Here is a 14,049-nt window from a genome sequence, read left to right as displayed (position 1 = left end):
AACATATATTCCTTCTGCACTGTATAAAATACTCCCTCTTAACCTCATAATAGTCTAAAATAGAACTTCAGAGTTTGAGGACAGTTTCATTTTATAACACCGTTAAAGTTAGACACAGGCTATCTACGAAATGACAAATATCTCAGGCAGGTGAACATTCCTGGATGTTTTTACTTTAACGGTTTTTGTAGATTTCAGGCACGTATTACTAAGCTCGTAGCCATGAAACAAGTCTCCGTATTTTCTACTCAAGAGAAGTGACTGAAATCTACATAGGAGGAAGGGTACTGGGCTCTTATCGTAAGCATTAGAAGGGTTTGTCCACCAAAGAATGCTTAAAATTTGCTTGTGTTTGCTCTCTTGGTTTTGTGCAAGAGAAACTATTTCAAGGCCGTGAATAAAATCTGGTAAAATTTTAATATCGGTACTAACGCAATTCCTTGAGCACGATCAGTTTTGTTTTTCTTGTGAGACCTAGTAAAACAAAAAGCACGAAACCATATAACCCATATCCAACAATACCTCACAAAAGAACCATATCGCATTAAATTAATTTTTCTTCATCAATAATGCATGAATTAATTTGATGGTTGGCCATGGTTGTCTGTCGTAGTTTTTGTCAGGTTCCACATAAACTACATTGTTTTCCTCAACCTGTCTTCAATAATTTTCTAATTAGGAATATTGTGATAGAACCTAGAATATTTATGTTTTATGGGTGTATGCGTCTAAAGCATAAGAGATACTAAACCACTTAAAATTGTTAAGTCCTGTGTAAAAACAATTTAATTTTTTAATGAGTCTTTTGTATGGCATTATTGGATACGTGTCGTAGTAGTGTAGATGTTTTTTTCGCTATTTCTTTTTCAAGAGTGCTCATAAATGCTATTTCGTATTTTGAATAAATTTACTTTAGGGAAGTCCGCAAATATATTGTCCTGAATCTGCATAAACAATTTTTACCCACGGAAACTATCTCAAAATCGTCACTAATGTGTGATTCTTTCCCGTCATGCGACACCTGCAATTATGGAATTTGAAGAATGAGCCTCGTTCCGCCTTTCGGTCACTGCCTATCTTCCGCAAGGCTCCAGCTAGAAACGAGGCGGTGATTAAACAACCGGGGAATGTGTGCGTGTTTGGCCGGTGAGTGACCTTCAACCTGTTTACATAGACACATTAGTAATCACCCGACGAGAGGCAAGCGAAAGGCCAGAATAAATACGAGTCGACTAAGCTAGTGGGTTTGCTGGAGACTAATCATCTTTTTAATTAAATACATATATTTATCTAATTAATATAAGTGAAAAACCCCATTGGCTTCATCGTCGGGCTTTTGTTTATTTCTGCTAATGTTTTACTTGGTGTAATATATTCATTAGTAAACGCGTAAGGTGCAAACGGTGAAAACTTTTGTCTTTCCTCTAGTTGAGTGCAGGAAACAATAGTTCTGGATTACGCTTAAGATACTTTATATGCCTAACCATGTTTGATATGTATATAAACAATAACAAGACGCACCCTCGTTTATCGGCCTTCCAGGTTCTTTGCATCTACGTGCTAGAATTTGAAAATAAAATGTTCTTTAAATTTGTCCTCTGAGACCGGCATTTAATTTTATTTAGAGTCTGGGAGAATGTGACAGATTAGGAAGTTTACGGTCAACGCACCACTTTACTTTTCACGCAACAAAACCTGAAGCGGCAGTTCAATTAAAAAAAAAAAAAAAAAACGCGACCAAATAGGGAAGTGATGTGAAAATTCACTTTTAGTTTTGTAAGTGTGAAGATGGAAAAAACTACCGGATCGCCAAAATGGCGATCCGGTAGTTTTCTGTGCTTGGGGAACGGGAGTTGTGGAAGGGAGTTGACATGTGATTTATGATCACTGAATGCGCTTTCGGAAGAGCGCTCCGGTCTGGTCTATGCAGTCCTCATTGTAGAGGTTGCCCCGCAATACGTAAATGACGTCTTTTTTTTGTATCTCAGTTGAGTGTTGAACTTATTTTGAAAGATAATTCTGACTGGGCACTCTTTAATCTCAGTGGTACGTTCTATGTGGTCGCAAACCTGAGAGAGGGTCTTTCCGCAAGGCTGGCAGCCGAAATTTTGAGACGCCGAGATTTTCGATCGTAATAAGATGCCCTTACAATTTCTTTGTCGCCGGTAGACCACACGTAGTGGCACAGGAAACAAGGTGCTGAGTCTATCGCTCTGTTGTGGGATATTAAAGTATTTCCTTAGAATAATGTTCAAATTTGGAAGACTGTCGGGGTAGGTGACGACAAGGTTGGCTTGTTGATTCTTAGGTACGCTGGGTCGAGGCTGGTTAATGATTTGTGATCTATCAAGTGCTCGTGCTTTTTTGATAGCCCTGTCAACTATTGTAGATGGATGTTTCTGCTCGGTAGGCATTGCTTTTAGGTCTTTAGCGTTGCGATCAAATTCATTCAAGTTTGAACAAATCCTTCTGAATCTGTGGGATTGAGAGAACGGAATGATGGTTTATGCAATCTTTAGGGTGAGAACTGTTAAAGTAGAGATACTGTTGGCGGTCTGTGGGCTTCCTGTAGAGTTTTGTTGAGAAGTTATTTTCTTGATTTTCTACTACCACATCTAAGAGTGGACAGAGTAAACAGTGAAAGAATTTTATAAAGGATGAATATTGTTGAAATCGCTTATAAAGTTTAAAACGTGGGCCACACTGTGCGAACAAATCATTAATATATTGTCAATATAGTTTTTATAAAACAGTGTCTTTAATTCGCTACTGTAAAGCAAGTGACACCTTAGATCCACCATAAAAATATTTACATAATTTGGTGCCATCTTGGTGCCCATTGCGGTACCCCGTGCCTGCAAAAAGTGCTTCCCTTCAAATTCGAAGTTGTTTTGTTCTAAAACTTGTCTAATTAAGTTTGCAAGGATGTCGTTGTTCACGTAGGTGTCGGGTGTGCTACTGTTGGAGGCTCTTCCTACCGCATTGATCCCATCCTGGTGGGAAATATTTGAGTAGAGGTACGCAACGCGGTTACTAGGAATGCAGCAGTAGCTATAACGAGTGCGGATATTTCGCGAAGGAAATGATTGGTGTCGTTGAGACTGGAAGAGACATCGGTTGGGAAGTTCATTTTGAGGAAGTTAAGAAAGCTTGAAATTCGTTTTGGGACTGTAAATATCCCGACACTATTGGACGTCCAGAGTTTTTTTTGTTTATGAATTTTAGGCAGTGTATAGAAACGGCCAGGTTTAGGGTAAGCGGAATTGATTGATTTGTACATGTCCGCCGATATTCCTTTGTTTTTGAGAAGAGATCTAGGGTCTCTTTTATTAGTTTAGGGTACCTTTGAGTGTGATCGTCCTGTAGTTCCGTGTAAAAATATTTGCCATTTAACTGTCTGAACCCCTTATCCAAATAGTCCTGTTTGTTCTCAATAACTATCGCTTCTCCCTTATCCGCCGGCTTGATGTCTATGTCACCTTTCAAGGTGAGTCTTCGCATAGCGGCGCGTTCCATATATATTATATATAATATATATATATATATATATATATATGTTAAAAGGATTGTACAAATATAGCGTATTTGTTTTTATCGGTGCACCGTGAAATTATTTTAGCCGAATGGCTTTGAGACCTCATAAATAGTCTGTGTGTGAGCATGAAGAAAAAATATCGGCCATTTACACACTGAAGTTCTTGTCTACACGTGTTGCCGTTTATTGAATTATTCCAAGTTAGACTCATTTGGTTGAAAAGTACGCAGATTAAGTGAAAAGTAATAAAAAAAGGAATTAAACACACACACCTACCTAGTCTCGTGCGTAAAGGGTTGGTTATAATAATTGCTCTAACGCGGCAGAGGATTTTCTCGAGGTAGTTGTCAGATTTATTTTAATAAGAAATTGATTACACTCTTGTGCATGTGGGAGGAAAGCCGACTTTAATGTTATGTCGTCAACCAAACTCTCTGGCGTTACATGACTTATCAAATCCACGAAAAATAAAGTTCGGCTCAAGATTATTGGTACCAATAATATTGTTCAAAATGCGACGAAAGAGTTTTTAATTTGATTAACTATCTGCGCATTTTCAGTGAGGGACATTCTTTCTACAGTAATATTATTTAATAGTTTCCTAAATAAAATAAGCAACAGGAAACGCTACGAGGTTTTGATTTATCCTATTAAGAGACGTAAATTTGACATAAAAAGGTTAAGGCATTTGCTTAACCTTGTAATTTACCAGGTAAAGGAAGCACCAAAACCTCCTATTTTTTAATGTTACTCTTCGAGATGCTTATGCAAAAAAAACAAAACAAAAAAAAACTAGACGACATTTTTAAAAAGTATTTCCGACTTAATATCTCCAGCAACTGGTGGAACATACGAAGCTGCACATATTTACACTTAATATATGTTTTTATTTTTTGAATCTGGGCTTGCAATACAAGCTGTGCTTAATCTGTTCTATTGAATTTAGTCCAATATTTATTGTAAATAGTAATATCTGAGATTAGCAGATTAGAAATATTATTTTTGTGGCCTGAGAAGAGTAAGAGCGCCGCGAGAACCGACCTCTGTATTTCACCTGATGTGGCCACCGCATGTCCTAATTTCTAAGCGTTCCACAAACATCACCGTGAATCCGATTTGAAAATATTGTATCCACTGAAGGAGAGTACTACTTGGATTGTCCTCCTTTTTTAATTCACTAGTTATTAGTGTGTAGCAGAGTCAAATGCGTTCCTCAGATGATAGTGTTATTATATCAAGTATAATCACACAATATGTTAAATATAACAATATAAGGAGATATGCGCAGGGAGAGGCAGCGCACTTAATTGTCACTATTTTGAAAGTATAAAAGATTTAAAAAATAAATATTCTTTAAAAAAGAACAACACAATGAGTGTTGTTACATGCGACAGTCAGTATATTACAATAATGCTCGGATTCAGATCATTTTCAAGCAGATTAGATTTGTACTGCTGTCCAGCTGTAGTTCAACTGGCCTTTTGTTGAATTAATTTCGTTGAGTGATCGGCGAAGAGTAACCGTTACTTTTCCAGTTACTTCAAAATTTTAAAATTCCGCATTTCTCTGTTGGTTTCAAAACTGGTTTTGTACTCTCCATTATTGAATTAGAATCACTGAATTCCAAACTTTTATGTTTTCAAATTACCGTCTTTTTTAGACCATACATATGTCGGAAGTTTGCTTCAATTATTCTTTGGTAGTAAGCTTGTGCAAATAAAAAGCGACATTATAAGTGAAGGACGGCTTTCTTGTCGTTCCTTGGGGGACTCAAAATTAGCCACAGTGGCCAAAAAACAAAGCGAAGTTTCGGGAGGAGAATTTGGGTCACGGTAGATAAACAGAGCAAATAGGATCTAGCTTCGTTGCTCGAAAGCGCGTTACACTCGCTTCTGCTACGTTCATGCAACTTCATACAAAAAACACTCCAAACATTAATTTCGAAAATGGTAGATTTTTTTTGAAGTGCCGGCGGCTTATCCAATTTTTTGCAAAGAGGTTACACTTTTTGTCACACTTTAGTTGTCATTATCTGATTTTGCTTATCCACGGAACTCCAGAGTGTAGTGAAGCCGGATTTAGCTTTCCTGAAAGGATAGGAAAAGCATTTGGAGCAGTTAATAAAGATTAAGATGTTAAGTTAAGCATTAAACTTTGGATGAATGATATTGTAGAAAACTAAGACTTCACAGTCCCAGCTTAAAACCCAACAAACCTTTATATAAGCGGTTGTACAGCTCGGTAACAATAGCTCTCTTCTTTGTTGTTTGCTAGATGTACAAGTTAATAAATTGAACGCGTAGTAGCATTTGTATCTCGAACTGTGGTGACTAAATAGACACAAACTTGAAAGCAGTAAATTAGGGGGGTATAGTTTAAAATAATTTTAACGATTACTAATTATTATTACTTCAAAAAGTAATCAAATCACTCTTGTGATTAATTTATAATACAAGTAATCAAATGATTACAAAATTAGTTCAGAAATAATTGATCACAAAAAGTTTGATTGCTTGCAATGAGTACAGTACCTGTCAGATTGAGCTTGAGCTTCGTGTGAGAAGCATTCTTCCACCAAGATTTCCTTCGCTTAAATCAGAGATTAATCTTAGACAAATCACTGATGCATTTAGAACAATCTGTAGAATTTGTTAACATATCGCTCTCAAAAAGTGCTGTAGTAGTAAAAATCTGGTCATCTCCTGGTAGTGCATTCAACTGTTGATTTAAGTAGACATATGGCGAGCATGAAACAAAGATTGCACGTCACAATATGTAAATCAAGTGGTATGTGACCTACAGTTAAATTTGTGAATGCGAAAGAAGAACTGACATTTTCGGGCATATTAGAATATGTTGAATATTCATAAAGAGCCACATTTCCGATACGATTTGATATACACATGTATGCTGGGCCCAAATAGATTTAATGCATAATGCATTGATTTACCAAAATCAGTCTGAAGTTATCGTAGCTATTATTTACACCGGAAGTGTATTTTTCTTTCTTTCTTTATTTGTATTTTCAACTTTCAATGCAAGTTGAGGAGGCAGGTACAAAAGGCATTGCTGCCTGGGGGTCCCCACACCCCTAGAGTTCAAGGCAGATAATCATGGATCGTATTCTCCAGGCAATAGACCGCGGACTATCAACAGGCGCGGACTATGAAAGGGGTTGTTTTTTATTTATCGAATTCACTTTGGCAAGACGCGAGGGATTTTGTCAATGGCATACTATGCTAATAAAACATTTGGTGTATATTACACTTTTTTTTTAGGCAATGAGGCAGGCCATTGCCAAGGTATGATGTGTGATTATTCTATGTGCGGGCTATTTTAGAAAACAACTGTTACTTTTCAAGGAAGTTTCTTCTGCGTATTTTACACTAGCGGCGGAATATCGTGAAAATTATAATATACGCATGCACCATCTACGGAAGTGAAAGAGGATAGAACAAGAAGATGAACTTCAAGATATGCGAAAAAAGCTGACATTTCGGGAGTTGATTGTAGCCAGCATTAGATATTAAACATTTTCGAACTTTTTGTGTTTTCTTTTTTATAATGCAAGTAGCATACTCAACATAATAATTTAGATTCTCAAGAAAAAAAAAACTATGTTCATAGACCGTTTTTATTTTTATTTTTGACGGGCCGGGGGGGGGGGGGGGGGCGAGGAGTTGTGCTATTTTTTTACTTTCGGTGGATAGATGACTGAGGCACCCGGTATTCAAGGTTGTTTTATCATGTGTTTAAGTCTGTGTACAGTAGTAGATAAAGTAATATAGTACCCCTTATGCAACTGACCGGAAATGTGCAAAATACGCGTAAGGTAGGGCCAAGACGTAATCTGAGGTGTTGGGTTGCTTTTATTAGGAAACGGTCTCGTTAAAAGGAGCAAGCCGTTGGCGCGTTTTAATTTTTCCCGTACACATTTGTATTTCGTCTGCATCATATTGAAGGGCAAGAGTCAAGTTCTTAATGAGGATAACATTCGTACAACATTATTTTCTTGATTCTGCAGTCACCATATGGGGCACAGAGTTTCTATAATATATAACATTTCAAGTTTGTCTAAAACCGGTACCCTGCGGCTATGTGAGTGGTCTTAGTGCGAAGAAAAGCTTGTTAAAAATCCTATATATTGCGTAAAACCATCCCATCCAGGTATATGTATTCTTTTTAGTTTTCTAATGTAAAATCGTTCAAAAATGCCAAATAACGTTAAACTTGGTATTTTATAAAAAATCGTCTTATTGTGACTTGTCAGAAACATATTTAGCATTAACATATTAATACCCTATCAATATCATTCGTCGGAGCCACAAGTTATAAACATGTATAGCCTAGCCTATGGTATGTATGATCATATATTTGGGAAGATATTGCCAGATGTGGCTCTACATTTCATAATATTTTCTATTCGGTGAAACCTTTTGTGACATTTTTTTAGAAACCCTCAATGTGCTCATTTTACGTTTTTGTCAATCAATACTAAAATGAGCAAACGTGTGAAAAACAACTTCATGATGAAACAATTGCGCATTAGAGTTACCTGGGTTGAACGGTTAAATAGGGCTTTTTTACTGTTTCGAGCTTATCCTTCTGGTGATTTGATATCTCGGCGAAAAAGCAATTTTTAACGCAGAGCGGAAGATTTCCGCCAAGGTCAAGACGCGCGTGCATGTATGCCGTGACACAAAGAAGAGTCACCCACGGCCACATTGCTTGCATTGAAGTGGAATCCACCACACATGGAAATAGAAAAACACACAAGTACCAGCGTGCGCTGCCTGCATACAAAAAACGCGATTCAAAACGGGACTTGGAAGACTCATGGCAAGGATACGGACAGGTAAAGTAAAAAGAAAAATTAAAATACGAAGTTGCTCCTTTTGCTAAACATCGAAAGAAATACACATCCGACCCTGATGTCTGTCTTTTTTAAGAAGTAAGAAATAAGAGAGAGAGAGAGAGAGAGAGAGAGAGAGCATGCCCTATAAAAGTTATATTTTTATTTTATTCGCATGCAAAGTAATCGATAAAACAGGGCATAAAACGTAATAATTTCAATATGCAACAAGTTGATGCCTTTGCAGTGTCTAAATGTATGAATGCTTCCAAACGCTACGTGTCTCTTAAGAATGAATTGTTTGGTTTGTGTTTTTACTTAATGTTCATTAACCTTCATTTTTTTCATTAGTTCATTTTTCACTTAAGTGCCATTATCTGTACTACTTGCTAGGTTGTTTTTGTTATGAAAAGCTTGCACTAACGTTTGTCTACAAAGTTTCAAAAGGAAAGTAAAAAGGTAGGTCACATTAACGCCTAAATATACAATTTATACTCACAGTTTTGAACCCTTGTCTTCCACAGCTTTAGACTAATGCTAGCTAATCAATCATACAGTACCCCACACAATTGAGCGTGCCACCTTCAATCTGTGTTTTCAATGTTTCAGCCCCAAGATACTTCTTATCGGTTGTCGCTCACAAATGCCAATCAAGAAAAAAAAAGATACGAATGCTTTGCTTTATTATTGTTGTGTAATCCCTGTGACATTTCTGTAGTTAGAGTTAGCTCCCCGAAAACTTTCAGGGCAGTGTGAGAAAAATTTCAGTCACTTAAAAAAGAATATACCTATCGGTCGAACTTAAAGTTGTTCTGGTCAAGACCAATTTAGAAATCGCAGTGCCTGGCGCATATTATAATTGTCTTCAGGATTATCAATCGTGGAAAATGCTGATTGCGCTTGTACGTCACTTACGTTTGGGGTGCTCGCAACTTACCTGAAGTATATTTGAGAATCATTCATTCACCTGTGCACTTTTATTAATGGATCATGTACCAAGGAATTTTAATAATGGTCAAATAGTTTATTTCATGGTAAATTCTTAAATTCAAAAGAAAAAGTATTTGATACCTTCGTCGGAAACACTTGACTGATAATTACAGGCCTATTTCTAAAACTCAATGCTCAGTTTCTTTTTTTTTTTAGAAATTGCTTGAACCATAGAATGTGGTACGCCACTAACGCGTTGAATGTTTTAATGCATACACTTTGCGTTCATCAAAAGGTGAGTTTTGCCAAAAACAAAAAGGAAGCAAGAAATATTTGTTAAAAAGTGCCCCTGCACCAATAACCTAGATCGGCGATTATTTAGTTTACTTGAAATGCACTTCACTCAACGTGTTTTTACTTACTTTTTACCTTTAGGTGAATTTTCAATACCTGGAATAAATGCGCTCATGTTCTTAATGCCCTTTAATTGTATATTACTTTTGTATTACTTTGGCGTGTGGTGACCCAACCCCAGCAAGACGTGAAGCTGTGGTTGAGACTCATTAAAGGAAAACAAACGTACAAATAAAAAAAAAAGACAATGCAAAAAAAAATTGTTAAATGCGTATTTAGAATACGACCTGTTCTTAAGAGGGTGGCGTGGCCCCGTCAGGCACAGAAAGGGCCTTTAGCCATGGTCCCCTGAGACAATTCTGTACAACGTTGCCTCGAATAAACTCAAACTCAAACTCAGACTCAATCTCGAGCGGCACCTGCCAGGCATGCTCTCTCTGACGCCGAACTATTAATTACGTAAACATTGGTGCTTTATTTGGGAAAGCTGAAAGCAAACTTCTTTTACTAGCACCATTGTCGTGGTTTATGCTTGCCGAGGTAATGTCATCTCGTCCTGTTCTACACATTGAACAATGTGTTTTTTTTTTTGTTTTTTTTTGAATTTTTATATGGAAATTGTTTTTATCCTCCTGCGAAGAGAGCGCAGTATGTGGAGTGCCTCGTGAATGCAATCTACCAAGGCTCTCAGGCAACGACCAGCTTATCGTTTTTCTAGAGAACGAAGAGCCGTGGCGGTGACATTGAGCAAGACTCTCCACGCGCTCAGTGTCATAGCACAGTTCTCGTCGTCGGGGTGAACGATTATCGGGATACTGATCGTCATTGCTTCAGGTCTTTCGGTCGATTGCAACGATAGCCTGCTATCCTCTTCCTCCCCGAAGATGTTTAAGACATCTCGCAAGGATCTCTGTCGGCATCAGGTTTCTTAACGATCTTGCTATGACGTTTGTTAACGGCCTTGTTTATATAACGGCTGTTTGTCCGAATCCCGTTGTATTGTTTACTTGAGACACTGTCAGTGTGGAATTGAGCTAGATGGTTTTCAGGCGTTTTTTTGGAGAGAAGGAAAAGTTTACAGACTGGGTTGTGGTTTACGTATGTTCAGCTTTACGTTGCTACCTTTGCATATCTTGCCTGACGTACTAAAACGGGTACACGTGCGTATATACTCAAAATATTAAACAGTGATTGTTACTGACAACTCTAAAAACGCCGGGCATAGCGGGTCACTAGCGTCCTCTTGTCGCTTCGTAGCCGATCAGAATGCAACATCAACATATAAGAACGCCGAAAAACGAATCACGGAGCGGGAAGCATAAGCACAACAAACCACGCCCTGCGTTTGTTTAGCTATCCGTTTCTAGTGTGTGTGTTTTTTTTTCCGCAAAATTGAATTAATATGTTTGTCTCTTTAGTCAGTCACAGGTTAAAAACCCAGATCCGCCTTCCACCGTGGGTTGGCTGCGCATTCGACGAAGGCACAAGTTGTCACCCACTATAGCAAAACGCTGCTTTCTTTCGTCTAAAAAGTGGTAACAAAAGGACACCCACCATCAATAAACGGAAGGTCTGACTGGCCCTTAAATATTACACCTTTGAAAACTGTTCCATATTTACTTTTACGAATAAAAAAAAAAAACTTGTTCTTTTCTTTAAAACAAAATCCGCCACCGTTTTTGTGGTAGGGCTCAGCAACGAATGGACGCGTATTTATTTAGCTGCTTCGTTCGAGAAAAGTAAGCTCTAGCAAAGGCCCGTGAGCTCACTTTCCAGGGTAATACGAGACAAGTGACGGCGAACGGTATTAGGATCCCAGCGAATGACCAAGCTCAGAATACAATTAGATATAAAAAATGTGATGTTCGCAGGAACGTTGAACATGAAATTTCCCTTGCTTTTCTTTTAGGCACATCGCATTTTTTTTCCAGATCTGATCGATTGTAATAAGAGCTAAAGTGCAAAGCTGGCGAGTTGGTTTATGACTTTTAAAATTTAAAAGCGTTAACAAAGACGAGGACAAAAAAGGAAGGCGAACAGGATGAGCGCTTACTCTGAACTAAACATTTATTAAAAAGAAGAAGCTAAACAAACAACCTGCGATAAAAATACACTGAGCGCAATAAGGGCTTCGTCATTCGCCGGGATACTTTTCTCCACGATTGGCTGTTTTTGTGCCCTACGGAAAATTTAATTCTGTTTTTTAGATAGTGATGCAAACAATCATATGCAGCGACGCCCACTGCACGTAAAAATTGATAGTCTTATCAAACTACCCTGCTTTTATTATTGGCAGCCTGCAAATGGCATAGCTAGAAGTTACACACCGGTGGCATACTGGGCAGCCTATGAAGCGTCTACGAAACGCCCTGCGTTTCATAAATGTCAGGCACCGTGTGTAGTATGTTTCTGAACGTTAAGAAAATCCTGCGCAGCAAGTGCAACGTGCCTCTCCCGAAAACCCTTTCTTCCGTCTATACGACCATCCACTGTCCAATTGGATCGCGTCGAAAATAAAAGAACCCTCAAACGTAAGGTACGGATTCTTTGTATTGCGACCACAATGGCCCAGAGAGCGTGACCTGCCTCAGATGGCAAAGTAAACCTGTTCCGTCTATAGGCGGCATTCTTCAAACTTCCTCCGCGACTGACCCGCGTTGCATTAAAAAAAAGAAAAAAGACAAAGTGAGCCTACGGAACATCGCCTCAACCGGCAAAGCACTGGCGCGCTTTGCTAAGCGGTCGCACACGCATCCGCGATCTCAAAAGTAACCATTCATAACCATGACACTCTAAATACTCCCCACCGGCTGGCTGCAAGAGCAATGCCCGCGTAACGGCCGCTCGAGCCTCCCGGTAGGAAGAACCGGGCCCATAGCCTTCGCGCTCGAAACCGGGGAACCTGATGGCTTTTTTACACCGGCTCGAAATAGCTGAAACGCTGAGAGACCTACAGCGATGGCTAATGTAGTGGAGGGCGCGAGAGATATAAATATATACACGCATAAAAGAAGGGCTACTCAAACAGCCGTTCTTCTTTTCCTTTAAGAAACCGGAAAGCTTCGTGGTTCTTTAATTCCTCAGAGGGTCCTCTGTGGCACAGGCTGAGGCGAATATGTACCATCACTCTGCATCGCTGCGAGTCAAAGGGCAAGCGGGGGAGTGTTGTTTGCGCGTTTGCAAAGTCAGCCGAGCCGGGTCAAGAACCGTATCCGTCGGCGCTCTTCCTGCACCTTTCGGGAGGAAGTACTGCGGCACTCGTGGACCAAAGGCCCCACCAGAAGATGCCAGCTTCGTGGCTGTGGACGGGACGGACGTCACGCACTCAACATCCGTGTGTTCTGTCTGAGTGGTCTTTCAAGGCTCCATTTCCATCAGAAGTCGAATGCGGGATATCCTCAATTACTTTAAGAATGAATAATATAATCACGAGGGAGAAAATATTGTTGGGCGGTGGTTCAGGGTGCTCTTTAAAAAATGCAATCAAACGTTTTTTCGCTTTGTTTTTTACCTTGCGATGCCTGCTCAGGTCCTGACTTAGTTGATACTATGCATGCCTTGGTTAAGGTTGGCTAATTCTCATTCAGGTAGGCGGGATAGAGGACATTATGTGTCAGAGCTCAGAATTATTTCTTGCGTAAATGTTAAAAAGAAGGTCCCTCGTCAGCGTACATACTTTATTTTTCCAAAGGGGGCATTTGGTAACATACAAAAACATGTAGATGAAACAAGGCACGCTAAGATTTGACCCCCTGACCTATGTTGTAAAACCCTGCACTTCCCATATGAGCTTCCACTGCATGATTCGAGAACTCTAATACATCGAAGATAGGCGGCGAAAAAACAAGGACAAGAAGAGATGTAAACACTGGCGCACTCGCAACTAACATTTATTGAAAAACAAATCTCTTATAAAGCCGTGAAAAAACCTTCGTCACGACTAGGCACGGTGTTGACCCATTTCTAGAAAATCGAATTCTTTTGTCGATAAGGTTATTGACGTTTCACTTGTGCACAACGCCTCAAGACACATTGAAGCAATCCTTCGTTTGACAACCTTAGAACTGGCTGAGCTGTATGGGAGAATGCCCTTCTTGGAGCGCGGCTCGTACGTCCAGCATATGTGATCCTTTCTGAGGCTCAGTCTAAGATCTAAAGATCAATGTGTCTTGAGGCGTCCATTAAAACAATCATGTGAGCGCACTGCGCAAGAAAGCTTCAAGGAACAGCCAGCGCGGCTGCAGAGGGATGGTTTCCATCCAAGCGTTCTGGTGGAGGTGGCGGAAAGCCTAATCAAGAAGATAAAAGGCATACAAAGGCAACCTCGGCAAAAGAGCACAGTTAGACCAGTTGTCATTCCGTACATGCACTCCATTAC

Source organism: Ixodes scapularis, unplaced genomic scaffold, assembly GCF_016920785.2.
Source record: "Ixodes scapularis isolate PalLabHiFi unplaced genomic scaffold, ASM1692078v2 PGA_scaffold3__209_contigs__length_174095766, whole genome shotgun sequence".
Classification (NCBI taxonomy): domain Eukaryota; kingdom Metazoa; phylum Arthropoda; class Arachnida; order Ixodida; family Ixodidae; genus Ixodes; species Ixodes scapularis.
This window is presented reverse-complemented; position numbering follows the sequence as displayed.